Below are 27,706 nucleotides of genomic sequence, written 5' to 3' on the forward strand. Positions count from 1 at the left end.
GTGCCAAGTGGAAGATACTAGCCTCAATACAGTCTTTAAGGGTTTAGAGATGGCACAAACACGCTTACAGCATCTTATCAGGCCCTGATGCTATGCCTTACAGATCTGAAGGTTTGCTAATGTCCGGAAGGGGCCAATAGCAGTAAACCTGAGATGAGCCAGTGATTGCGGCCCTACAACCCTCGCTCACGAAAGCCTCTGTCTTTCTGGATCTTTAGAAATTGTGCCTGGTCCCAGTTCATGCATCGAGCCCAAGTACTGCAGATCTAACCTGGTTGCTGTGTTTAAAATCATGGCTGCTCAGTCTCGCACAAGGTCAGCTGTATGAAACTCTACCACAATCAGGAAAGATGCTTGCTGCCAAGTCACACTCAGGCTGCAGGTTAGGGCTGTGTCCGTCCATAACACCCAATGCAGAGGGTACCAGTATTACCCTTGGTAAGCTGTGCAGGTGCAGGATTCCACTGCTATATATCCAAATCTATCCCACCTTCCTCCAGGAAATGGGGTCATATGCACATGAACAACACAAAATCACCCCTGAGGGAATCAGCATGGTCTATAAAGATTTGTTATCAATACCACTCTTGTTTATAAAGAACTAAAAACAGTAGGTGTAGTCTGATATTATAAATATATCACTGTTTAATATTTCATATTTCAAATTCAAGTAAGTAAAGATAAGTTACACATTCATGAAGATGACTAAATAACAGAAATATGCATTATAAACACTTAGGGGCCGTTTACGATCTTGTCGTAAAGGCTCCGACCTTAAATTGAAGGCTTTCTGACCGCCTAATTACAATTTAGGTGGTCGGAAGTGAAACCGGACGGTCATTCCAACTGAATTCCGACCGGCACAAGGAGCCCGTAGGCCAGTCGGAGACTGGCCTGTAATCCATATGGACTACGATGCTTGGTTCCGACATGAAAGCATGTCGGAAAGCGAGTTTGGGAGCCCCTAGTGGGGCCCCCTTCTGTTTGTAGCCTACAGTTGGGGACTGAGGGGGCACCTATGGTGCTCCCTTGTTTATTCCTCGAGGTGCCGTGGTGCAGGGATGAATAAAACCTCCCATTTCCCTATGGGAGCTTTGTACTATGGCCGGTTTGCGGCTGTAGCACATGCTCCCATAGGGAAATGTGAGTATGCATCCGCACCATGTGCGATCACATCGTAATTAGACAGTCGGGACCGCCGACCGGAGGTTGATCGCACCTGTACCTGCTACGGTTGTGTCCGCCTGACATCGTAATAAGCCCCTTAATGTTAAAATCATTGTTTGGCTTTTTAGCTCAGCCTGTAAGAATGTTCAATGGGCAATTTCACAGTTAGAGCCCAATTGATGATAGAGGATCGACATTTCTGTACCATTTGAAAATTATCAGGACCATCATTAGGACTTTCGTGTTAGCCTGGAAACAATTCATGTCTACTGTTGAAAGAAGATTTTTACAAAATCATTATAATACCCTGCCATCTTTATCAATTACATTGTAACAAATATTGCCAAAACATATGGTCCATATAGCAGTAATATGTTGTAAAATTCTAATTCAAACAGTTGGTGAATATATACATAGCATAGTGATCAAATAATAAAGAACAACATATCGACAATCAAATTAAAATCAAGAAATGACAGAATAGCTAAATATTTAACTGATTAATTAAACACAAACATATGCAGACAATTTGTCATGGTACGTGGCTTACGTGGATTCCTGGGTGCTCCGCTATCATAGCCTCCATTTCTGGTGCATGTGAACGAACTGAGACACTGGCCTTTGCGGTTTTTATATGTCCACACAAATATAATTTCCTTGTTATCTAAATTAAAAACATCGGTTGTGATGAACTACAATCAGTGTGGGCAATCTTGCTCATCCTGATTTGATTTGATTTGATTTATAGACTTGTAAAGCGCACGTATGCCCAAGGGCGTCTTGGCGCTAGCTAGCTGTTACTGTATGCAGGGCCAGACACACAGAAACAAAAGACAAAAAAACGTTCTACATCTTGTAAGAACAGTCATAGCCATCATAGTGTTATAATCACAATTGTAAACACATGTAAGGAAAAAATAAACACCATAGCCCCATGTCTCCAAGACTTAATCAGTTTCTTTATCAAACAACTGGCTTCACAGACCTTATAAGCCCACTCAAATTCTATAGGTTTGTGGTACTAATTACAATGAAGAATGACTAATACAGGCTTCCCATAATATGGTATGCAGCACATAGAAAAGAGGCACACAGGCAGTTGCCATCTTGGAATAAGGGTCCTGACCAAGTGGATTGTTTTAACAACTCAATAAAATGGTCCCGTTACCGAGGGTGCATCTAATTCCTTCAGTAAATGTACCACCACAAATGAAAGGGTGAATAAAAACCGGCATACAACTAAAAAAGCTGCCTGAGAAAGAGAAGAAAAATACTAGTGCTGACAAATGCTATATCACAAAAATGCAGAGTATGACTCATCAAAGGATAACAAACATAGTGATGGAGCAGGTAAAACACAATTTTGTATACCTCCTCTAATATGCATGAAATTGTAGTGAGGGCTGCGATTTAGATACATACATTGCTATGTTGGCATAATTGCGTTAGAAGTTAGAAAGACATCTTGCCACTTTTGCTGCCTTTGCACACGACACTGCAGATACTTGTTATTATTTGAAAACTGCTTGCTCGCCTTTTTCTTCACATGAGAACTCTCTGTTGTTCACATCCCTACACGTGCGCTGCGACCTTGGTCTGAACATTGTGTAAAGAAACAGTCTGGGTCGCCAGACAATGCATGTTTTTCAGTTCAGGTTGATCGGCCCACTATTTAGCCATAACACGCACGCAGCTGCAAATACCTGAAAGTCAAGTGCTTTTAATATTGCAGACTGCATGCTTTACACACATTCGGAAGAAGAGCTTTCCCAGGAGCAGAGTACACCTGATCCTGTGATGTGATTCCACCTAGCTGATCTTTACAGTATGGGGTTCCGCATTGAAGCCTAGAGACCTTCTACTAGTCTAATAATATTAGTTTACTAGCAAAAGGAAGGTGGCTGTATTCCACTGCCATTTATACTATGATTTCTCCTTTCATTTTCTATGTTATTGTAACAATGCTGATGGTTTTGATTTTAATCATTTGTCTGCTTATGTTAGCTAAAGTACTGCATCTTAGGACACGTAGTTTATAAAATAAACCTTTTAAACTTTATAGTGTCTCTGATTACTCTTGTTGTGGACTGATATGAGAAAAATTACGAACGGGTATTTCTGATTCCCACCATTCCTGAGAGTACTCTAAGTCGCTTGTTCTGGGTTGTCGATACATTGGGACCTCCGAGATAATACGGATAACGAATGGGACACTGATGCTGGTCGGATAGGGGTTCTGAGGTGAGTTTTTGGTACACCACAATTCACTGAGGTCCTGTGTTTCCTGCGCATAGTTCTGTGCATGAGCAGAATCCCTGCAACAAAATTAATTACGTAATCGTACTAAAATTAATTTACAATACCATGTTTGCAGTGGAAGTGTTACTAATCAACCTTTACACCTTGATAAACATAAATACATGTGGGACTAAATTGCAAATTGCATGGCAAAAATTAATTAATTAACTATGGTACGCAGACTAACCTTAGATTGTAGCGCCGCAAGTCCAGAACTTTCCACCCAAACAGCAACTCCTAACCTTAGATTGTGGTGAAATAGTTAAAATTGCATGATTTATGTTGCTTTGTTATCGTTTTGTGCTTTAAAAATTATCAAGTGGTAAGTATTATTGCTTTAAATGTTCCTACAGCTAGGAAAATACTAATATATATTGGGATTAGTATGGGTTTGAACATCAGAACTTTCATTTCTATATTTTAATTGCTGTTATGTCTATTTCTGCTTAAGTTGACATTCGGGCCTATTAGGCCGCAGTACCCAAGATGGCGTTCTCTGAAGCAGATGCTACCATGTGCACATGATGACTTCTGCGCATGCCCAGATGGCTCTTGAAATCACGAGGTAACTTGAGCTCCTGACATCGTGTTAACTGCCAAGGCCGAAAGTCGGGAACTTGACCGCCAGCCAGAGGATGACCAAATGAAAGTCAAGGCAGAGACAAAGAGAGGACCTGTCAGAAGGACCCTTTTACCTTGGAAAAAGATACAGCTACTGTTTCCCCACCTTGGAACTGAACAGACAATGACGATTTGAGAACTTTGTGAAAAGTCACTATGGAGAACCAGTTTGCACTGGGGAAAAATCAATAAACTACTGATAACACTGAACTGTCCAATCGGAAGATTTGGTCTGCCCCTAATGTTGCTATATCTAAATGATGTAAGGCAGAACAGGGTATAAAAACCCTCTCATCAATCATTAAGGGTTGTTGGAGTTGGAAGGGTTGGTTGCAGCAGCGTTCGTTCGTTTGTTGGGTTGCGGTTGTGGCTGCATATATCTTTGGGTTATTTCTTTGTGTTTCCAAAATTCTATGCTATGAGTCTGGGTGTGGAATTGGTCTATGCTCCAGATTGATGTTCGGACTTTGCTGAAATTCTGAACTTTATTACACTGTATCCTGTATTTCGCACGACGGTTTGATCCTTTGGTGAGGGTTGGACTGCCTGTTCGAGGGAGCCTTCATTTGAGAGTGCAGATAACTCCCTGCTTGATCTGAAGCTATCATCTTCCTTCGATTGGTAATGATTCAATGTATTTTCCGTAAATCTATATCTAAGAGTAATTTCTGAATGTTCATATTTTTATTAATAAATCTAAATCAAATTGATGAGCTGTAGTCAGTAATACAAGATTTAAGAGTTCGACAAATGTTTAGATAAACAAAATTGAAATAATAAGAAACAAGTCTGTGGTTCTTAAATCAATTACTGAAAATATCAAGTGTTTCCCCAGGTTTTAATTGTGTCTTAACTGGTTCTAATTCACCATCAAACAGTCCAACTAGTTGGTCCATCGACCAAATAGTGGAGTTCCTTGATGTTAAAGTCAGGATTCTGAGATGTATATAGAATGTGTATATAATGTAAAAGAAAATTAATCCTGATCGGTAATAAGGTACCCACATGTCCAGCGCCTTTTCCTCCTGTGTACAGGTTCGAGTGAGATTGATTGAATGACGAGTGTATTGGTGTTATGGGCCCCACCAATGAATGAGTGTATGAATGAGCTGTTGTGAATAAGAATCTGTGACATAAGGAGAATATGTAAATTTTGTCCTCCGCGCTGGATCAGTTTTTCTTGGTAGCAGATTGATGGTTATTATTGAATTGGTTTGGTGATTATCGATTTATGTTTAACACTTTATGTTGAGTATGGTTTATGTTAAGTGTAGCTGGAAAATTTGAAGCTTCCGGGAGGTAGGAAGTGGATTTATGTGGCAAGAGAAGTCACATGGAATTGAACATTGTCTGGTTTCAAGAATTGCAATAACACGGAATTGTGTTACGTTAGGGTAATCTCTGTATGAATGTGTGTGAGTAGAATAGTAATAGGTTCTCTTGTGAAACTCTGGCCTTAATCCTCAGGAGCATTGTAGTCTCCACATGTGTTTTATCCCCAGAGAAACAGGTTTGCCTTTTGCTTGATAGAAGGTTAAGGTAGAGGGAAGTGCTACTTTATCGGCGAAACGGAAAATTCTGTGGTAGGATAGATGTAAGCGCTGCCTACTGGAAGGACAGAATTCTTGTGTAAATGAATAAAGCTATCTCAGGCAATGGAGATGTTTTATGTTGTTACTAACAGATTTTGATTAAAGAAAACGTAAGAAAGTGTGCCGATAAAATTTTGTAAAGGAGGGGTCAGCAAGAGCAGGAGTAGTGGGAAAGGCTGATGTCAGAAAGACCGCGCTGGGATTGGTCAGCTGTAGAAAGACGAAGCTTTCACTGATTGGTGCGTTAGTGTGAGTCGCGCTGGGATTGGAGAATTACAAGAGTGACGTAGATGCTCCGGATTGGTGCGTTAGTGTGAGTCGCACTAGGATTGGTCAGAAAACTGAGAAGCCGTAGAGAGGTGATTGCGGAGCTTAGTTGATTAAGAATTTTTGAAAATAAAAATGATGTACTACGATCCACCTGAGAAAGAGAAAAAGTCATGGTTTGGAAAAATCAAAGACCTATTGAAAAAGGATAAGCCGATTGTAACTAGGGAAGGACAGGTACTTCCTCCACCGAAAACACCTGCATCTTTCATGGTAGCGAAATATGGTTATCACACATGTATCTGGTTGGAGAATTGGGCAAAGTATACCAAAGATGATGGAGTGTTAGCGTTTCCGGAAAAGGGTTCATTTAGTCTGGCAGTACTACGAAATTTGAGAGAGAGAATGATGAGGTTGGAACCAAAACCCACACCTACCCAATTTGAAGCTTTGCCTGAATGGGAAGAAGAGATGTATGAAAGGGAAAGACATGGGAGTGGGAGAAGGTATAATTGTGTATTTGATAGACATTGTGGTCAAGAAAGCCATGATGACAGAATGAGAAGATGGCGAAATGCGAGCATGACATAGGTATGTTTCCGCTGAGAGGTACTGGAGATACAGGAGGTAGGAAATGCACAGAGAAAAGAAATAACACAGTCATAAGGTTACAGATATGGAGTGAGTGAATCAGAGGATGAAGTGCTGGAGGACATGTTCTATAAAAACCCACCCCCATATCAACAGGATTCTGCGATGGTGACGCCAAGTGCGCCGTCAAAGGAAACTGTAACAAACAAAAGGTTTGAACCAATGCTGAATAATTTTGGGAAAAATAATCCATTTAATGATTCAGAAATGTCACAGACGGTAAGGTCTGAGAATGAAAAGTCTGCTGAATTAGCTAAAACAACACTAGAATTAACTGAAAAGATTAGGGAATTAACAAAGAATATGGAAGCAGTGACTGTGCCTGTAACTATAGGACCAGTGATACCTGGTTTTGATAAACAAAAAGATAGTGAGCATTGTTTAACAGTCCCATATAATTGCAGTACGCAAAAAGAGAAAGAAAGGAGTAGTTAAGGAGAAAATGAATAGAAGGTTACTGCAGGAATATCAGGATTAAGTACCCCTAAAAATGTAACTGAAAATCAAACAAGTAAGACACCTATGGCAACAGAATCAGCAACGGAAACCCCAGAGAAAATGACAGATGAAATGAGAATAGCGACAACCCCTGTAGGACCAACATCTGAAGAATTAAGTGATTGGTTAAGAAGTTTACAGAAAACAGATACAGAACCACAACCTTTAGATGTGGCAACATTAAAAGTGACTTTAGAAGAATTATTTTTAGGAACCATTCCAACTGAAAAATTAAAGGCATACCAAGATGAGGAATTAATGTTTTTGTGTAAAAGCATTACTTGGAGAGCAAGGACGTTGCATGAAAAGTTAGAAGAGACAGCGAGTGAAATGGGATTAGATTTTGAAAAAATAAGGTCATTACAGAAGCCATACAGGGTAGATTTTTCTGAAAGGGATATTGAAAACTTGAATACTGCAGGGAGATTAACCCAAATTAAAGAGTTAATCGCATTGTTAAGAAAATTGGGTGATGTGGGTCTATGGAAAAGTAGATGGTTTAGAAGGAAAGAGGAAACTACAGACAAGGCCTCTCTAGCTTTCCCAATGAGAGAAAAAGAGCCAGTGGTAACAGAATGTCCCATGAGAGAAATTCCTGGAGGAGGATATGTACATGTTCCATGGACTAGACAGGATATTTTGTCATTTACAAATGATTTTTCAAGGTTGAGAGAAAAAAACAGTTGAATGGTATAGACAGGTAGATAGGTTTGTCAAACTTTCAAAGGTATTGTAGTTAGATCTGAATGGTCTTTTTGATATAATTGTGCCTACAGATTTATGGGCAGAATGTAAAATTACTATAGATTGGCCAACACAAGAGTATCCTAGGGATCCTAAAATGGGAGCCCCAGATCCAGAAGTAATGAAAAAATATGATCAGGTAATTACTTTTTTGAAAAATAAAGTACCTCCGAAAGAAACTGATTGGGTAAAGATTGACAGAACTCACCAGGAAGCTAAGGAATCAGTGCATGCATATTATGAAAGGTTACTGTTAGCTTTTAAACAATACAGTGGAGACGAGAACATACAGTAGATTGGCAAAACAAAAAGATAGACGAATTGTTACGACATGCAAAATATTTTAGTGATGAAATTGAGGCCAAACAGCGTAAGTTGAAAGAAAAAGCAATGTGGGCACAGGTTAAGGTAGCGGAGCGACAAGAAGCCCAGTTAATCGAACAAGCCAAAGGAATAGGGCAAGCAAGACCAAAACCTAATATTGGAAAAGGACAGATTAGCATAGATGAAGCTAAAAAGAAATGGGCATGTCATAATTGCAGAAAATTAGGGCAATGGAAATCCAAGTGTAAATTGCCACCGAAAGCTAATGGTGATAATTCATCATTAAATCCGCAGGTGCAGAATGAGGTGAGTTGCCAACCGCCACGACAGCAGCAGGTTGTTACCCAACAGTGTCAGGTGCCAAAGCCACCTTTTCCACAGAACGTAAATCCTCAAAGATACAGTAATGAGACAGGATTCTACAACGAAGAGCAGGTAACAAAGCTACTGTGCGCTGGTGCCATTTCGCAGTATTGGCTGCAACGCGATGAAAGTGAGTCAGAAGAGAGTTATTGACAGTGCCTGGGAGAGGAAGCGGAGTGCGTACTTGGCGCAACTCTAGAGGTAGACCAGACGGGGCCATTTGTGGATGGAAAGGTGAATGAAGTAAACATTACTTTTCTAGTGGATACTGGTGCTACTCGTTCAAATGTTAGATCAGCTGAAGTGAAAAATCTTCCTCTCTCGGGTGAGACAATCCAAGTGGTTGGAGTTTCTAATAAACAGATAAAAGCTTATTTTACTGATCCTGTAAAGGTTAGAATAGGGAAATCTGCTGATATGCATTGTTTTGTAGTGTGTGACACTAGTCCTGTAAATCTGTTAGGAAGGGACTTACTTTGCAAGATGAACTGCACCTTCTTTTGTACACCTGATGGTATAGCCTTTGAAACTCCAGACGATGATGTACTGTATAAAACGACAATGAAGCATTTGTTGTATTCGATCCAGAGGGATTACCTCAAGAATTAAAAGAAACAGTGAAAACAGAAGTGTGGGATTTCACAGAAGAGGACGTTGGCTTAATGAAAAGAGTAGATCCTGTGAAAATAACTGTAAAAGAAGGAGTAAAGTACCCAAACATTCCTCAGTATAAATTAACACCAAAATAATTGTAGGAGTAACACCTGTAATGGACAGAATGATTGAACAAGGAATTCTGAGAGAGATAATGAGCAGTCCATGTAACTCTCCGATCATGGGTTTGAAAAAGCCAAATGGGACATTTAAAATAGTACAGGATTTGAGAAAGGTGAATACAATTGTTGTTCCGTGCTGTCCCATTGTGCCAAACCCTTCAGTAATTCTATATCAGATTCCCCATGATGCAGAATGGTACACAATCACTGATTTGTGTCATGCTTTATTTTCTATTTCGTTGCACCCTGATAGCCAACAAATGTTTGCGTTCCAGTTCGGCGAGCGTATTTTGGCATGGTGCCGTATCCCTCAAGGGTATACAGAGAGTCTTTCAATATTTAATCAGATTTTTAAAAAGTTACTGGAAAATTTAACAAGCATTGAAAATGCAATAGGTCTCGCCCTCGTTTAAGTTAAAGCAATTCTGTTTGTAATTAGGTGGCTTTTTAGCTTTGCTTTTATTAGTGTTTGTCAAACTTTCATGTACATAACATGCATATGTATGAATATATGTATGTGTATGCATGCATTTATATTTGTATTTATATAGATATGCAGATGTATATATATGTTTATATATGTATGTGTATATATCTACACATACATATATATAAATGCATATGTATATATATACATATATATATATGTGCACATGTGTGTGCGTAGAGAGTTAGAGAGGTAGAGAGTAGTAGAGAGAGAGGTAGAGAGAGAGATAGAGAGTAGAGAGTAGTAGAGAGTAGAGAGTGAGTAGTAGTGAGTAGTAGAGTGAGTAGTAGTGAGTGAGTAGTAGAGAGAGTAGTAGAGAGTGAGTAGTAGAGAGTAGTAGAGAGAGAGTAGTAGAGAGAGAGTAGTAGAGAGTGAGTAGTAGAGAGTAGTCGAGAGTGCGTAGTAGAGAGAGAGTAGTAGAGAGTGAGTAGCAGAGAGTAGAAAGTAGTAGAGAGTGAGTAGAGTAGAGAGTAGTAGAGAGTGAGTAGTGGAGAGTAGTAGAGAGTGAGTAGTAGAGAGTAGTAGAGAGTGAGTAGTAGAGAGTGAGTAGTAGAGAATAGTAGAGAGTGAGTAGTAGAGTGAGTAGTAGAGTGAGTAGTAGAGAGAGAGTAGTAGAGAGAGAGTAGTAGAGAGTGAGTAGTAGAGTGAGTAGTAGAGTGAGTAGTAGAGAGAGAGTAGTAGAGAGTGAGTAGTAGAGAGTAGTAGAGTGAGTAGTAGAGAGTAGTAGAGTGAGTAGTAGAGAATAGAGAGTAGTAGAGAGTGAGTAGAAAGTAGAGAGTAGTAGAGAGTGAGTAGTAGAGAGTGAGTAGTAGAGAGTGAGTAGAGAGTGAGTAGTAGAGAGTAGTAAAGAGTGAGTAGTAGAGAGTAGTAGAGTGAGTAGTAGAGAGTGAGTAGTAGAGAGTGAGTAGTAGAGAGTGAGTAGTAGAGAGAGTAGTAGAGAGAGTAGTAGAGAGAGTAGTAGAGAGAGTAGTAGAGAGAAGTAGTAGAGAGTGAGTAGTAGAGAGTGAGTAGTAGAAAGTAAGTAGTAGAGAGTGAGTAGTAGAGAGTAGTAGAGAGTGAGTAGAAAGTAGAGTATTAGAGAGCGAGTAGTAGAGAGTAGTAGAGAGTGAGTAGTAGAGTGAGTAGTAGAGAGTGAGTAGTAGAGACTAGTATAGAGTGAGTAGAGAGTAGAGAGTGAGTAGAGAGTAGTAGAGAGAAGGGAGTAGTAGAGAGTAGTAGAGAGTGAGTAGTAGAGTGTAGTAGAGAGAGAGTAGTAAAGAGTGAGTAGTAGAGAGTGAGTAGAGAGTAGTAGAGAGTGAGTAGTAGAGAGTGAGTAGAGAGTAGTAGAGAGTGAGTAGTAGAGAGTAGTAGGCTCTGAAGATGAAACCACGCCTCTGTCTTGTTGCAGGGATTCTGCTTTTGCACAGAACTATGCGCAGGAGACCAGGACCTCAGAGAATTGTGGTGTACCAGAAAACTCCCCTCAGAACCCAGAACCCCTTATCCGACTAGCTTAGTATCCCATTTGTTAACCTAGATCTAGCTAGGTGGTCCCAATGTATAGACAAACCAGAACAAGCGACTTAGATATTTCTCAGGAGTGGTGGGAATCCGAAATACCTGTTCGTACTTATTCGTTAGTCCACAACATAATAATACAGACACGGTAAAGTTTAAAGAGTTTATTTTATAAACCTCGCGTCCTAAGATGCAGTACTTTGGCTAACACTAGCAGACTAACAGTACAGATCAAAACCATAAGCATTATTAAAATACCATATAAAATGAAAGGAGCAATCATACTATTAATGACAGTGGTATACGGCCACACTCCTTTCACTATAATCTAATACATTATTATTATTAGACTATTAGAAGGTCTCTTAGGCTAACAGGGGGGACCCCATACCGTATAGATCAGCTTAGTAGAATCACATCAAAGGATCAGCTCTCACAGCATACATCAGCTCTTCTGTTCGAATGAATGTAAAACCAAACTGTTCTGCAATATTAAAGACGCTTGTCCTTCAGATATTGGCAGCTGTATGCATGATATGTCTAACAAGTGGTACGATCAATCTAAACACAACACTCTGTACCTTCTAGTGACCCAGACGCGTTCTTTGCATGATGTACAGACCAAGGGCACATTTCACGGTTAAGAATGTGAAACAACAGTTTGTTATCCTGTAAGGCAAAGTCGAGTCAGCATTTCTAAAATGAATAACACATAACAACAGTGTCGTGTGCAGCGCAGCAGAAACGACAAGATTGCTTGTTAACCATGATCTCGGTTATGCTAACTTAGTGTTGTAAATAGGGCGTGGCTTAATCCATCTCACACCCCTCCATGATCCGAGCACTAACCAATAGGGATACACTTATCAAGAACGCAGAGTTCAAGTGATTTAGAACGGAACCAAGGGCATATAAGGTAAGTGTAAAGTCCGAGAATAAAAAAAAATGTTCGTTTAGAAAATGAAAAATGATGTGGTAAAAAAATAAGCAAAACTTTCGTAGAAAATTAACAATTCTGGATGCAAGCTGCATTGACAATGTCAATCAGTCAATCCATGAAGGTATATGCACCGTACGTTGCGACTGCTTCCAAGAGGAAATCATTGGAGCGTTCCGCAAAAGTATCTGCCATCCAGTTGAGCAAGGGAAAGGAACATACATGTTCATCAATTATCGGAGCATCCAGCACCATGATAGGACAACTGTCAGTCTCCTCAATATAACTCCTTTCAAGGAAATCAATAGCTGCCTCTCCGATATCCCAGTTTCCAAGGACTCCGTGTGCAGCACCCAAAGCCATAAACCCGACACCAGAACAGTCGAATTCATGAGCCACTAAGGGACACATTAGTTCATCAAAATCCGGGTCAGGTGACGCCAAGTTTGACAGGCACAAGTCCAGAGCCCATTGGAAGGGACAATCTAGGCAATGAAAAACAGGTTGCACACACGTAAAAAAGGGAAACCGGAAAGACAATCCATACTTGACGCTTAATACCGCCAGTGGTAAGGTGCCGTAAAAATCGAGCATCCGGCTACGAAGATGGAGCAAGCGCAGCATTCTGTCTTGCAACTCCCGGTGTGCAGCCATATCGAAGTGCGCAAATCAACAAGAGGATCCCAGCCACTAAAGCGAGGAGCAAGGGGAACCCTCCGAAGACACTTGAAAAAATAGAATGTAAAAATGCGGGGATCACACCAAAAACAGTCTGGAACGATGTCACGAGGCCGGAGCCCACAATTTTAAAAAAATGAACAAGGCCAGTCGTAGACAAAGCATTAAAGATAGTTTGAATCAAGGTTCCAAAATGGAGGGGGAGGTCGGTATTTAAAAGAGCTTGTACCTCAGTGCGTGTGTTCGCAACATTAAGAAGAAATGTTTCACGGGATGAAGTCAACGCAACCTCTTTTTTAGACAAAAGAGCCCTTATTCTGCTCATCCTATTGAACTCTGCGTTCAAGGTTGGAATCGCTGGCCAGATGGATATGTCGAGTCGGCTTTACGGGGGCGGGAAAAGGACGTTATTACAGCAAACTACTTTTTGTGAAACAGTCACTATGTAAGGAATACCCACTAGCATCCCACAGCAAGCTTCACTATTTAAAAGCAAATAACTACCGGTGGCAAGCAGCTTAAAAGAAGACTTTATAACTGGCATTGGAATCCCCTTTAGGACACAAGCTAAATTAGGAGCGTGTATATTGCAAGCGCCATGTAATTGTATATGTCTGCAAACAACAGAGTGATCAGGAGCGGAATTGCATTCTTCACCTTTTAAGTAAACTTCCTTTCCATCCCTCACGCAGACTTCCTTTCCATCCCTCACGCATCTGTAAGTGAACGGAAGTGACCAAACTTCATGCAGAAACGCATCACCAAGTTGTTCATATCTGCCGATAGCATAGTGTTTCATGCACAAACTAAACTTGAACAAACTGAACGGTAAAGTTACTAATCCGTGAATTAACCACACGGCTGAATTTAACTCAGCTACAGAAAAAGGTAAAGGTTCTAATTTTTCAATGTGCAGCAATGCATAAGTTGCATCTTTCATGGACATGAACTGCTGTTTTTCAGTCAAATTAAACGGAAGGAACAATGATGAAATATTCATGTAATCCCAAGGAACTTTCCCTGCCTTTAACGTTTGCAATGTCCATGCAAACTGCATAATTGAACGCAACTGATTTTGACCATGATACAACACAGATACATCATCTTGCACAATGTCTACGACAGAAGAAACAATATTATCTAATGTATAAATTCTAGAAGACAACGTATTAATACTATTATCTATCACAGCCAATACTTTTTCCATATTGGCCTGGTCAATAGCACGTAATCTAGAAGCAGCTTCAATTTGCGACAATTTCCAGATTTCATTGTAAATAGCATAAGCCCATCGTTTAGACCTGCCATTTGCAGGACCCTTAAGAAAATCATTTAAATCTATTTTGTCATTTAAGCGTGATAAATGAAGCTTAACTGAAGTTAACGTGGAATGTTGCAGCCATGACTGACATAATTTACCTACAGAGTAGGTAGTCACTGTGTGTGAAGATGTAAAACGAGGGTCAACCCTAAGTTGTGTATATCCTGGAGCCAAATCCAGAAAGCGACGTTGACAGGAATCTGAGCTTGTTTGCCATATCAACCATCCCTCAGGATTCAACGTCGAAACATTGAAGGTGCCATTGGAAACAAGCGACTGCAACATAGTAAGGGACAGATCTGAGTGATTTTCCCAACCAGGATAAGCACCCAGATCAGGGATCGAGGGGGTAATTAATTTTTTAGATATAGCCAATCCAAAACAGGTGGTCTGAAAAATAGATGAATTTAAAAATAAGATATGGTTTGGGATAAGACAGGCACGATGCAAAGCTTCTGTTCCTTGTACTTGCCATGGTTTAGTGCCCCCAAACCGATTTAAGATCGACAGAAGCTTTCCATACGTCATAACCTCCAATAGCCAATTCCTCCATAAAGGATTTGGAATATAATAATTTTGTGTGTGTCAGCCTGACCTTAGAAGTGGGTTCTACCGCTACCTTAAAATAAAAAGACTCAGGGTTTGACACACTAAAATCCGAAAAGTATGTGAATTTTTTCAATAAAGTGGCAGAGCTGCCTGGCATAGGGACAGGACAATGTTCCCATTGTGTGAAATTAACAAAATTTCTAAAAGTATTTGCTCTGTGTAGGAAATGTGTGCCATAATGTTGAAAACAAAACTGCTCGTCATAGTTTGCAGTATTTAAATACAGATCTTCAGCATCAAATGCAGCATAATATTTTAAATCAGAAAACAGTGCTTCTATTGCTTGTACATCCCAATCATCTGAGCGGATGTTTTGTTTAACTACATCACCCATAGAAACACGAAAAACAGTTGGCACATTAATAACTTCGGTGGGACCATGAATTTGAAAGTTCACCGCATCCCAAGCAATCCCATCACGTACAGGCCAGGCGGTGATGTTCACAAATGTCTGGTCTCTTTTCATGATGTGTGATGAGGAATGGGGGGCCAAAGTTCCATCAATTAATTGAATTGTAGAACGCTCATTCAGGTAGTGTCCGTTGATAAGTCTAAAAAATACTACCACAAAGCCAATTGTCATGAATAGAAAAATACAAATCAGCACCAACCAGATGTAAGTCCAAGGTGCAACCAAAAAATGTCTCTTGAACCAGGCAAAAAATATAGAGATTTTGGAAGGGACAGTGGAAGTCAATGATTCAGTTTCAAAGGAAGAATTTGACTGGGTAAGTGTTGTTGTATTTAATAGGGGCAAAGCGACTTCTGTAGGATAAGCATACTCAGGATCAGCGGGCAAACCACCAGCAGTAGGTGGCGGATCAGTAACTGTAATCATCTCAATGGAAACTTCAGGCACGATGATAGAGGGTGGCAACACAACAGAGTTTCTCAGCATTGAAGGGCAGGAAACCGAAGGTGTCATACTATGGAGAATCGGCCACCCTGTGTAGCTTGACATTTTCAATTGAAATGTACCTGTTTTCCTTGCGACCAGGAAGTGGTGGTAAAACAACTGTACGTGTACCCAATACTCCAAGCACCGGGACTGGTGCACGATAAGAGGGGCCAAACTCCTTCTTGTTCTCCACCTTCTCACGGACCAGATCACCAACTCGAGGCAGCCAGCCGACCACCGGAATCAGGAGCGCTTCTTCAGATGTAGAGGGCACGTGTTCCTTTGCTAGAGTGTCTCTTGCTTCTTGTAGATTCTGTAATACAGCACAGTGGTCATCGAGGTCCAAAGGCGCGGCAGCTGCCGCCATGTCTAGACCATCAAGGTCCGGAACAAACATTCTCACTCAAAAGAGCATCATGTACGGGGTCCGCCCACCCAGAGACCTTCTAGGGAGATTATTAAGTGCACGTTGGACGTCATACAAGTGGGCAAGCCAGTTCCGGCCTGTACCTAACACCTTGGCTGTCAACGATTGCTTTAGGTCACGGTTCAACCGTTCCACAACACTATTGCCCTCAGGCCGGTATGGAGACGAAAATTTGACTTGGACCCCCAAACTTCTCATTGCCTCTTTGTAAGCCTTAGAGGCGAACGCCGGGCCCTGATCAGAGTGAAGGGTACCACACGCAAAACTCCCTATAAAGACACGCAATGCTTTGATGACAGTCCTGGCATCAGCACTCCTTTGTGGCCACACCCACAGAAAACGTGTGCACAAATCCACTGCAACCAAGATGTACTTGTGCGCAGTATCAGAGGTAAAAGGACCGCAGTGATCTAAATAAACACACGCTAGTGGTTGATTAGATATATGCAGCTGCGTTGGAGGTGGACGCGCAACAGAAGAAGGTTTGATCTGCTGGCAAATGTCAAATTTAAGTACATAAGCCCGCGCTTGTTTATACAAACCGTACCACCAGTAACGTTGCTGCAAAAGAGACACAGTTGCTGACACTCCAGCATGCGCAGACGCAACACCTTCGTGGGCAGCTGTTATCAAATTTGGTCTGCAGTCCGCGTTTGGAATCAATCTATCACCAACGTCGTTAATCCTCACTAATGGGACGTTATCAGGACTTAAGTGATAATGGTATCGAGAAGGGAAACCTCGAGGGAAGTTTGTCCCTGTCTCTGATGCAGCAATAGCTGCTAAGATGTCTGCATCTATCTTAGATTTTGATCTTGTAACTGCTGCTACTAAATATGTCGCCACCGCTGTTTTAGCTGCCTCGTCAGCCAAACTGTTACCGACAGCATGGACACCAACTCGTTGGTGACCAAGAGTGTGAATTACATCCACAAGTGGCAGGCTCCCTTTGAGTTCCGACACTGTTTTAGCTGCCTCGTCAGCCAAACTGTTACCGACAGCATGGACACCAACTCGTTGGTGACCAAGAGTGTGAATTACATCCACAAGTGGCAGACTCCCTTTGAGTTCCGACACTCGAGCCCAAAGCATTTTATGCTTCACTGTGCTACCTTTGGAATCACGAAAACCATTCATAATCCAAAAAAGTAAATTGTCGTTGTAAGATTGAACACAATAGTAAGAGTCACTCACTATAAGAGTAGTGACTCTGTGATCAGCAAACTCAAGTGCAAGCACCAGAGCACGAAGCTCCGCCAGTTGCGCGGTACAATCACCCAATGACTGCGTATGCACTGCATCAGATTTGAACTCTCCATTCACGAAAGTACCGACTACAATTGCGCAAGCCGCTGAATAAGCGTGCCTTGATCCAGCTGCGGGTTGCGCCGACCCGTCAGTGTATATGACACAATGGTATTCCTCGATGGGGCGCAATGACTGTGGAGCAGGATGAACAAATTCATACTCCAAACTCTCTTGAGTCTGCAACGCCGCGTCAAAGATGTATTCAACGTCAGGCGAAGCTAAGGAGGTCGCCCATTGTATCCACCTTGGATGCAAAGCCTTGGAATTTGGTACACTAGCTTTAGTGACTGCTTCGAGAGCAGGAAACGGTGTTACCACCAGCATGCGTTTTCCCTGTGATAGCGCTCGTTCTTTCAGGATCGCCACCTGAACTGCTGTTAAGACTTTTTCAACAGTTGAAAATCGCAGCTCAGCCGAAGTGTACAGATGAGATTTGTAAGCAATGGGGACTGTGTCACCCTCATTGAACGTTAAGTACGTGAAACCTTCCGCGCCTGGAACAATTCGAATGACCAGGTTGGTGTGGTTGTCACAAGTTTTTAGATATTTAGCTGTAAGTAGATCAGTTTGCAAAGTATACAATGCCAACGAGTGCTCTGGCAGCCAGCAAGATCTGGTATAAGTTGGTTGTATCAAGGCATAAAGCGTCTTGATACGCTGGGCATAATCAGGAATGTAGGATCGACCGAAATTCAGAAAACCCTGCAAGGATTGTAGTTTTTTCAGTGTCGTGGGGATACGAAGGTTTGCGCATTTCTCAAGGAACTGCGGTGCCAAGCCTCGACTTTCATTATTGAGTTCGTACCCCAAGAACAACACTGTAAATTCAGCAATGTGCGACTTCTTAAAGTTAAACTTGTAACCGAAGTCTGCAAACATAGTCACTATGTTATCCACACGAGCAAGGTGTGGAAGCAACTCGTCGTCTGTCAGATAGATGTCATCGACATACGAGTATGCTTCCGGGTCTACCATCACCAAGAGAGAGACCACGCGAGCGGCAAAAACTCCAGGGCTGTTTTTATAGCCCATCGGGAGCCTCTTGAACAATTTTTGTTTGCCACCCGAGGTGAATGCTGTCCACTCATAACTAAGAGGGGCCAGATTATGGCAATAAAAGCCATTGGATAAGTCGAGCGTAGTTTTGAAACGTTTTCTCACAAGACTATCTACGAGAGCCGAACTATGAGTATTTTGTACCGCACACGTCCGGCAATGTGAGTTTAAATGCCGGTAATCCAAAACTAGGCGGTACGACCCGTCAGGCTTCGTTACAGTGAATAAAGGATTATTCATGGGTGACACACATGTCTCAATCACTCCTTGATATTCCAATTGTTCAAGGATGGACGCGACGTGAGGTCTAGCCTCGCGACGCATGGGATATTGGGGATGAGGCTGGGGATCGGATCGCAATGGAATCTCGTGATTGGGAGAACATTTATCCCAGCCAACCTGATTACGATATAACGCAGGCGCAAGCACCTGCGCCCACTCCCTGGCCAACCTAGTAGACTCCTCCGTGGGCACTGCGTGCCCAAAGGAAGGAAGTATAACTTCCTCTCCCCTAGGGGCGTACAAAATGAAAGCCGGAGGCCAATCTTTCTCCGCCAAAAGAATATCATATGTGGTGGTAAGATTATCCCAAAAAAACACTTTAATTTTGCGTTGTATGTCACCCTCAATATTAAGAACTATTTCAAATAATCTTTCCGGGGGGGCTACGCGAGTATCAGCAGTTTCAACTGTCACATAAATGTCAGTTGCTGTCGCCTCCAGAAATGGACGCAATGCTTCCCGCACTACTGTAACTTCCGTCGCGCTGTCTAGCAGCGTTAGTGCCCATGTCAGGTTCCGAAGCTGTGTCCTGACCATCTGAGGCATATCTCGCTGAGATAGCAGCAACTTTCTTTTTCTGAAACGGTGGACGTGGTCTGGCAGCGTCTTCCTGCTTGCCTTTACCGTCAGTCTGGCGGGGCTGGTCTCGACCTTGAGTGCCCCGTCCTATTCCACGCTCTCCACCACCGGAGTGCGAAGTCGATGTTTCCTGTGAAGAACGAGGAGAGCGTTGTTCAGAAACCTGAAACCTATCAGGTGACTTAATACGATTACGATCGCGCAAATCATAAGTGCGTTCACTATACGACTGAACTGGTGAGACAGGACGAGAAACCTGTTTCTGTTGCTGCTTCTCTTGTTTTTTGGCTCGCCAACTTTGTTTAGGAAAGTTGGTCTTTTCGTCTTTTGTAGACGAACTCACCTTAGTTTGTTGCACTACATCGGGAATTTTGATGGTGGGTTTCACACCTAAGGCACTACGTCCAACCATCCTATAGGCTTTCGCAATAATTTTTGCAAACTCCCTAGGCTTATCGGCATCTGCCACAAGCTCCAGCATATTACCAACTTGGAACTGCATGGCATCTCCTTTGAGGTTGCCCATTACCATGGAACAAATCACATTGAAACTGTCGACAAGCCTTAATCCAAACTCAATAGCTGCCTCCGCACCATGACTTTCTTGAACTTTCTTGATGACGGAGGGTAGTACAGCCATAGACGGAGTGCCGTAGCACTTCGAATATGTCACAGCAAAGACCTTGCCCCAATTGTCACAATCAACAAGTTCAGGGACTAGGTCTTTTGGCAAAGTAATGGTGAGTATCCTGTGTTTATCCACAGGTGTAGTGTTTGGAAACACGGCTTCTAATTGATCAAATTTTTCCGCAAGCCAGTAAGGAAATTCATCCTTACTGAGGGGGCGCTTGCCGACAACCGCGTTAACCATAACAGGGCTTATCACCACCGCGTGATGGTGATCCGCCCCGTGTCCAGCAACCGCAGGTGCTCCCACCTGAACTGTGCGTGACACATACTGCACTAAAGCCCTATGGACCGTAATCAGGGCTGTGTGTAGCGTTCGTAAATCACCCACTCCCACCGTCAGGTAGCGTGGGTGTGGAGTATATCCGATTTGGGTAAAAGGGGGTGGTGATGGACAGAGTTTCTGAATGATGCAGAATACTCTTACCAAGTCAAGAGATCATGGTTTTAATCCATCACCGTTTTTTAGCTCACTGCACCATCCCAGCTCAGAACCTGGCTACATGCAAATTAGTCTGTACCTGTCCCAGTGCATGATGGGAACAGGGCAAACCAACCTACCAAGCCAATTCTTATACTGGGAAGGAAACAAGCTTCCGGGGACCGGTTTCTGGCATCACAGCCTTCGTCGGCCCGGCTTGCCTGAATCCTGATGGTGCAATGAGCAAGGGACTCACGTCTGAGCATACCCTCCCACACTGAGTGTGGATAAAATCAATTTGGGAAAAAGGGGGTGGTGATGGACAGAGTTTCTGAATGATGCAGAATACTCTTACCAAGTCAAGGGATCATGGTTTTAATCCATCACAGTTTTTTAGCTCACTGCACCATCCCAGCTCAGAACCTGGCTACATGCAAATTAGTCTGTAGAGTATATCCGGCCAGTACCGGCCATGTAGCCCCTGCAATTGACAACGGGCCCATTCTCGCCGATACAACCTCATGGGGGAGGGCGCCATTAAACCAAATTGTATGCTGCCAGGCAGAAATAGGAATTTCCAGAGTCCGATATGGGGCATAAGCCGCAGGTACAGCCGAGGCTGTATATTCGTGGAACAAATTATCGTCTGTATCTACCTCCGCAAAGGTCACCCATGAGTAAAACAACTCATACGGGTAGGTGGTATCAGCACTGACCACAAAGAATACGGACATCCTGTCATCAGGTACCCCATACGCCCTCAAATGAGCGCGCAGAGGAACCCTACTATGAGCGGGAATATTAACCGCCATAAGGACTCCTTAAAGAGTAACAACGATATTCACAGTAGCACTTGGGCTCAAAAGGTATAACCTTTTTAATTTTCAAGCTTGATAGAACCTTTAGTCTAAACCTAGGTAGGTTAAACCGTCACTCAAGTTTTCCGGAAACGAGAGTAAGGGTAGTTGTGGACTAAAACTAGTACTACTAAAGCGTCTCAGATCTTAAGACCAAACGTTAGGTGCGCCATGTTGCAGGGATTCTGCTTTTGCACAGAACTATGCGCAGGAGACCAGGACCTCAGAGAATTGTGGTGTACCAGAAAACTCCCCTCAGAACCCAGAACCCCTTATCCGACTAGCTTAGTATCCCATTCGTTAACCTAGATCTAGCTAGGTGGTCCCAATGTATAGACAAACCAGAACAAGCGACTTAGATATTTCTCAGGAGTGGTGGGAATCCGAAATACCTGTTCGTACTTATTTGTTAGTCCACAACATAATAATACAGACACGGTAAAGTTTAAAAAGTTTATTTTATAAACCTCGCGTCCTAAGATGCAGTACTTTGGCTAACACTAGCAGACTAACAGTACAGATCAAAACCATAAGCATTATTAAAATACCATATAAAATGAAAGGAGCAATCATACTATTAATGACAGTGGTATACGGCCACACTCCTTTCACTATAATCTAATACATTATTATTATTAGACTATTAGAAGGTCTCTTAGGCTAACAGGGGGGACCCCATACCGTATAGATCAACTTAGTAGAATCACATCAAAGGATCAGCTCTCACAGCATACATCAGCTCTTCTGTTCGAATGAATGTAAAACCAAACTGTTCTGCAATATTAAAGACGCTTGTCCTTCAGATATTGGCAGCTGTATGCATGATATGTCTAACAAGTGGTACGATCAATCTAAACACAACACTCTGTACGTTCTAGTGACCCAGACGCGTTCTTTGCATGATGTACAGACCAAGGGCACATTTCACGGTTAAGAATGTGAAACAACAGTTTGTTATCCTGTAAGGCAAAGTCGAGTCAGCATTTCTAAAATGAATAACACATAACAACAGTGTCGTGTGCAGCGCAGCAGAAACGACAAGCTTGCTTGTTAACCAGGATCTCGGTTATGCTAACTTAGTGTTGTAAATAGGGCGTGGCTTAATCCATCTCACAGTCTCTGAGGGACATCTGTGTCACTGCCCAAGGGCATCAGCTCTGAAAGAAAAGAGCAGAAGTGGAAGCACAGCGAGGCCAACAAAGGGAGGGGCAGGGCTGCTTAATGGATCGGGGAGGAGATGGGGGGGCTATTCTTTCACTGTGCACAACTGTGCCTTAGCTGGGGTTTACAAAGAATGACGCGGCTCGGGAGTAAACACAAACAAGCCCCACAACAGTACCTTTAAGTGCACTAGTGCAATGTACATTTGTAGCCACATCATTGACATGGCCGGCAACCAACTCTCGGTCTGGTCAGCAACAGGAAATGCATCAGAGAGCACAGAACGTTAAATAAAAATAAAATACATACCACACGTTAATAAAATAACCGTTTGTGGGACTGATGTGGAGGGAAGGGGGATAGACGACATTACAGCGTGACAGGAACTGAAAGGAAAAGAGGTGAAATCGCAAGAAGGGGGAAATGGGGCGAGAGATTGGTATTCTGGTAGGCGGCAACATTTAAGCAACGTGTCTCTGAGATAGACAGATGGAAGGGGAAATAAATAGTGCTTCCCCAGTAATTAAAGGCAAAAGTGTAACGCCGCGGGTAAAAGATCCAATCCCGGTGGGCGTGCCTAAAAGGAGACAGGGTGGCAACAAGGAAGGATTGACATGCCTTCAGTGCGATAATTGCACTGCCTTTGGCATAATTTGTGACGCCAAACGACGCGCACAAATGAAAGCTGAAGGCGGAGCAGGGACAAGGCTTCTGAAATCGTATCGATTCCAAGAAGCCTTGTATGAACAGAGCAGCGCATGCGCTGCTTACGTCAGGCAGAGACCTAAAAATGCCAGAAAGTTCAGTGCTCGTTCAATATATCGATGACCTTCTAGTTGCATCGAAGACGCGAGAAGCATGTGTGGTTGACACAGTCGCATTGTTAAATCATTTGGCAGATGGAGGACTTAAAGTTTCACCATCAAAATTGCAGTTTTGTCAGAAAGAAGTACAATACTTAAGTCATAAGATTGAAAAGGGTCTGAGAAAAGTAACAATGGACAGAATTACAATCATTAAAGGAATGAGAGCCCCAATGACACAGAGAGAAGTCAGAATGTTTCTTAGAATGGTGGGATACTGTCGACAGTGGATCTGCAATTTCTCGTTGATTGTAAAACCATTAGTACGTTTGACAGAGTGATGTGAGAGATCCACTTCAGCTGAATAAGGAAGAGATGAAACAATTGGGAGACAGCTTATGTGAAGCACCGGCTCTTGGAATGCCTGATTATGAAAAAGAATTTGAGCTCTATTTCAGTGAGGGAGATGGATGTGCTCTTTCCGAATTAGTACAGAGACATGGAAGATTGAGACGACCGAATAATTTATTTTTCAGCGGTACTAGATCCAGTAGCTGTAGCATTGCCTGGATGTTTGAAAGCAGTAGCTGCCACATACAAAAGTTTGGAACAGAGTGAAGGAATTGTAATGGGATACCCTGTGAGAGTGTTTGTTCCCCATGATGTGGCGATCCTTTTGACAAGAAGTAAAACACAGTTCATGACGCATAGTCGTCTAACTAAATATGAAAAGGTGATTTTGGGTGCTACAAATGTGAGTCTTGTAAGATGCACTAATGTGAACCCATCGACATTACTGCCTGATGCTCTGAATGCCGAAGTGAAAGATGATGTTGATCATGATTGTTTGGAAGTGCTTGATTTTTGCACCAAACCGCGTCCGGATATAAAAGATGTGCCGCTGAAAGAGAGTGACCATGTGATGTTTGTGGATGGGTCGTGCCTAAGAACTGGAGAAGGGATTTTGAGTGCTGCATATGCTGTGTACACCGTAGCGACTGTTTTGGAAGCATCTTGTTTGAGAGGAGTACGATCTGCTCAAGTTGCTGAGTTATTTGCATTGATTAAAGCATGCAAGTTGGGAAAGAATTTGCGAGTCACTGTGGTTACTGACAGCCAGTATGGGTTTGGAGTGGTGCATGATTTTGGGCAAATTTGGTCCCAAAGAGGTTTCTTGACGTCAAGTGGAACTCCAATTAGAAATGCAGAAATAGTTGGAAAATTGCTCGAGGCGATACAGCTGCCTAAAGAGATTGCTGTTATAAAATGTAGCGCACACAGGAAAGGAACAGATTACGTGTCAGCAGGCAATGAATTTGCCAATGACCTAGCTCAATACTGTGCACGAAATCAGACTTCATTAAATCGTAACAGGGAAAAGGAAATGGATTTATGTCCCTCGCTTTTTACTGACACTGTAAGTACATGGGATGAAGTGAGACAGTTACAGGAAGAGGCAGGGGAAGAGGAGAAGAAACAGTGGATAAAATCAGGATGTACACAACGAGAAGTAGACAGAGGGGCATATTTATAATAACTGACGCATCCCTGCATATCAGCAGGGATGCGCCAGTTATTTTGCACCCCAGCTCCGCCATCATGGATGCGCCGCATTTATAATGCGGCGCACCATGGGGCAAAAACGGCACAGATGCGTCACGCATCTGTGCCGTAAAAGTGGCGCATTGCTGGAGTTGCGTCGCAAGCGCGACGCAGCTCCAGCAAGGCTCGGGGTGCCCTATCTGCATAATGCTGCGTCAATCCTTACGCCTGCTTCAAGCAGGCGCAGGGTTTTGACGCAGCATGGGCTCAAAAGTGACTGAGTGAAATCTTGTAGATTTCACTCAGCCAATATTAGGAGGCGTTCCTGCGCCGGAACGCCCCCACCTGCCCTGGAACGCCTACATGTGGCGCAGGGCTTTACAACGTGACGCATCTCCCAGATGCGTCACGTTATAAATACCCCGCACCATGGCGCAGGATTTGCGCCGCTGCTGCGTCACAAAAGTGACGCAACGGCGGCGTAAATGAGGCGCAAGGGCTTCATAAATCTGCCCCAAAAGTTTGGGTTTACAGAGATGGAAGACCAGTAATGCCTGATAGCATGATCTCTACCATGGCACGGATGTACCATAGACAGGCCCACATAGGCAGGGATGCCATGATTAGACTTTTAAGGCAAACCTGGTATAATGCAAAGATTCGGCTTATAGCTGAGAGCCTTTGTCAGAGATGTCTCATATGCCAGCAATTCAATCCAGGAAGGAAAACTGTGGTGAGCTTGGGAACCATAGGACGGGAGGGAGGTCCTTTCACTCGCATGCAGCTTGATTTCATTGAAATGCCCTCATGCAACAGGTTAAGATATGTATTGGTGATTGTTTGTCTGTTTTCTCGTTGGGTTGAGGCTTACCCGACCAGAAGGAATGATGGAGTTACGGTAGCGAAACGCCTACTGAGAGAGTTCATTCCTAGATTTGGTTTTCCAGTAACGATTGAAACAGATAGAGAGACACATTTCCAGAATGAAATTATACAATTGATTTGTGAAGCATTAAATGTACAACACAAATTGCATTGTGCCTACCGACCAGAGGCTTCTGGAGTGGTAGAACAAATGAATGGCACCATAAAGAACCGATTGGGGAAAATGTGTTTGGCCACGGGTCTCAAATGGCCAGATGTCTTGCCTCTTGTTTTAATGAGCATTAGATCAATTCCTGATTGGAAAACTGGTCTGAGCCCCCTTGAAATTATCATGGGCAGAGCAATGAGACATGTTTTCATTTCTGTCAACAAACTACTGCCTATATCTGATGACTTCGTCATGGATTATTGCAAAGGATTGGCTGGTATGGTACATTCTGAGTTTCATCAGGTTGGACCAGATGCGACCTCTCTTGAAAAGAAGCCAGCTCATGACTTGAGTCTTGGAGATTGGGTCCGCACAAAAGTACACCGAAGAAGAAATTGTCTGGTTTCACGCTGGAGAAAACCACGTCAAGTGATTCTGTCAACAACAACTGCTGTGAAGTGTGCAGGGGTGAAGAACTGGATTCATGCCAGTCACACTCTTCGAGTCCCAAATCCAGAAGATCAATCTGAAGAGGAACATCGAGAAGTATCAGATACCGGTTCAGAATTAGAAGAAACGAGAACGAGACAAAAACCAGAAGCAGGTGAACAAGGTCCAAGTCAAATTGCTGGACAAAAAAATGTACCACTAAGAAGACGCCTTGAAATTTCTGATACAAGCTCTGAATCTGAGACAGACAGAACCAGTAGGAATACAAGAAAGAACAAATCATGAAACTGGAAAGACTGAACAAGTAATCTTTGGAAAAGAAAGCCTGAGTACAAGCACAAGAGAAATTCGCTCCGAGGTTATAGAGCTAGAAGGTGAGGAATTAGATACAGAGAGTGAGGGTGAAGTAATTGCGGAAGAACCCCGAGGAGGTTTAGGAACACAAAACACACAGGTAGAAAAAGGGTCAGATAGTCAGCAGGAAGATTCTGTGGAAGAAACATGAGGAGGGATAGATTCAGATAGTGAACCTAAAATATTGAGGATAAAATTAAAAGAAGGTGAAATCCAGTCGGAGACAGAATCAGAAGAAAGTGAAGCAGAAAATAAAGGTGGAAGAATTTTGAGGAAAAGAGCTTGGAAAACAGAGCGAGAAAGGAAAGGATCTAAATTGTAAAGGCCTTTGAAAGAAGATATTTGGCCCAACAAAATCAAGAGGTTGAGATACGGACTGACCAGAAAAAAGCATGATAATGCTGAACAAGTGAATGAAGTGTCTAGTCAAGAGAAACAAAAGGACACGGATCAGAAGCACTTGCAAAACACAAAAAGGATAAAGAAACCAAACCCGAAGTGCAAGTCACCGGAATGGACATATGTGGCACTTCCTGATATACAAGAGGAAGCTGATAGCCAAGAAAGTCTAAGAGTGACTGTGCAAGAGGTGGACAAAGATGAAGATTCGGAAATCCTGAGAGTTATCTTGTCTGACACTAGAGAAGAAACGGATAATCAGGAAATTCTGAACAAAGACTGAGAACCTAAGGATAAGGACGATTCATACATGAATTGAGAGACAAAAGAAATTGGAGAGAATTGAAAGCTCGAACAAGACACATGACCAGAAAGAACCTAGTAGGCAACTAAAGCCTTAGTAGGTTTGGACAAAGGTAAATTGTTGAAGAAAGAGGCTAAGTCAAAAGGCACTGATCATTACCAAAATGGCAAACAATGAAAATCGAAATCCAACATGTGGATTTCTCCGGAGATGGTGTAAAATGTGTTTTTGTTGTACAGGATTATTAATGCTTGTTTGGATTATATTACCAATAACAATTTCATTTAGAGTAACATTTGAAAATATAGGTGGACA

The sequence above is a fragment of the Triturus cristatus genome, chromosome 5_1 (assembly GCF_964204655.1).
Source record: "Triturus cristatus chromosome 5_1, aTriCri1.1, whole genome shotgun sequence".
NCBI lineage: Eukaryota > Metazoa > Chordata > Amphibia > Caudata > Salamandridae > Triturus > Triturus cristatus.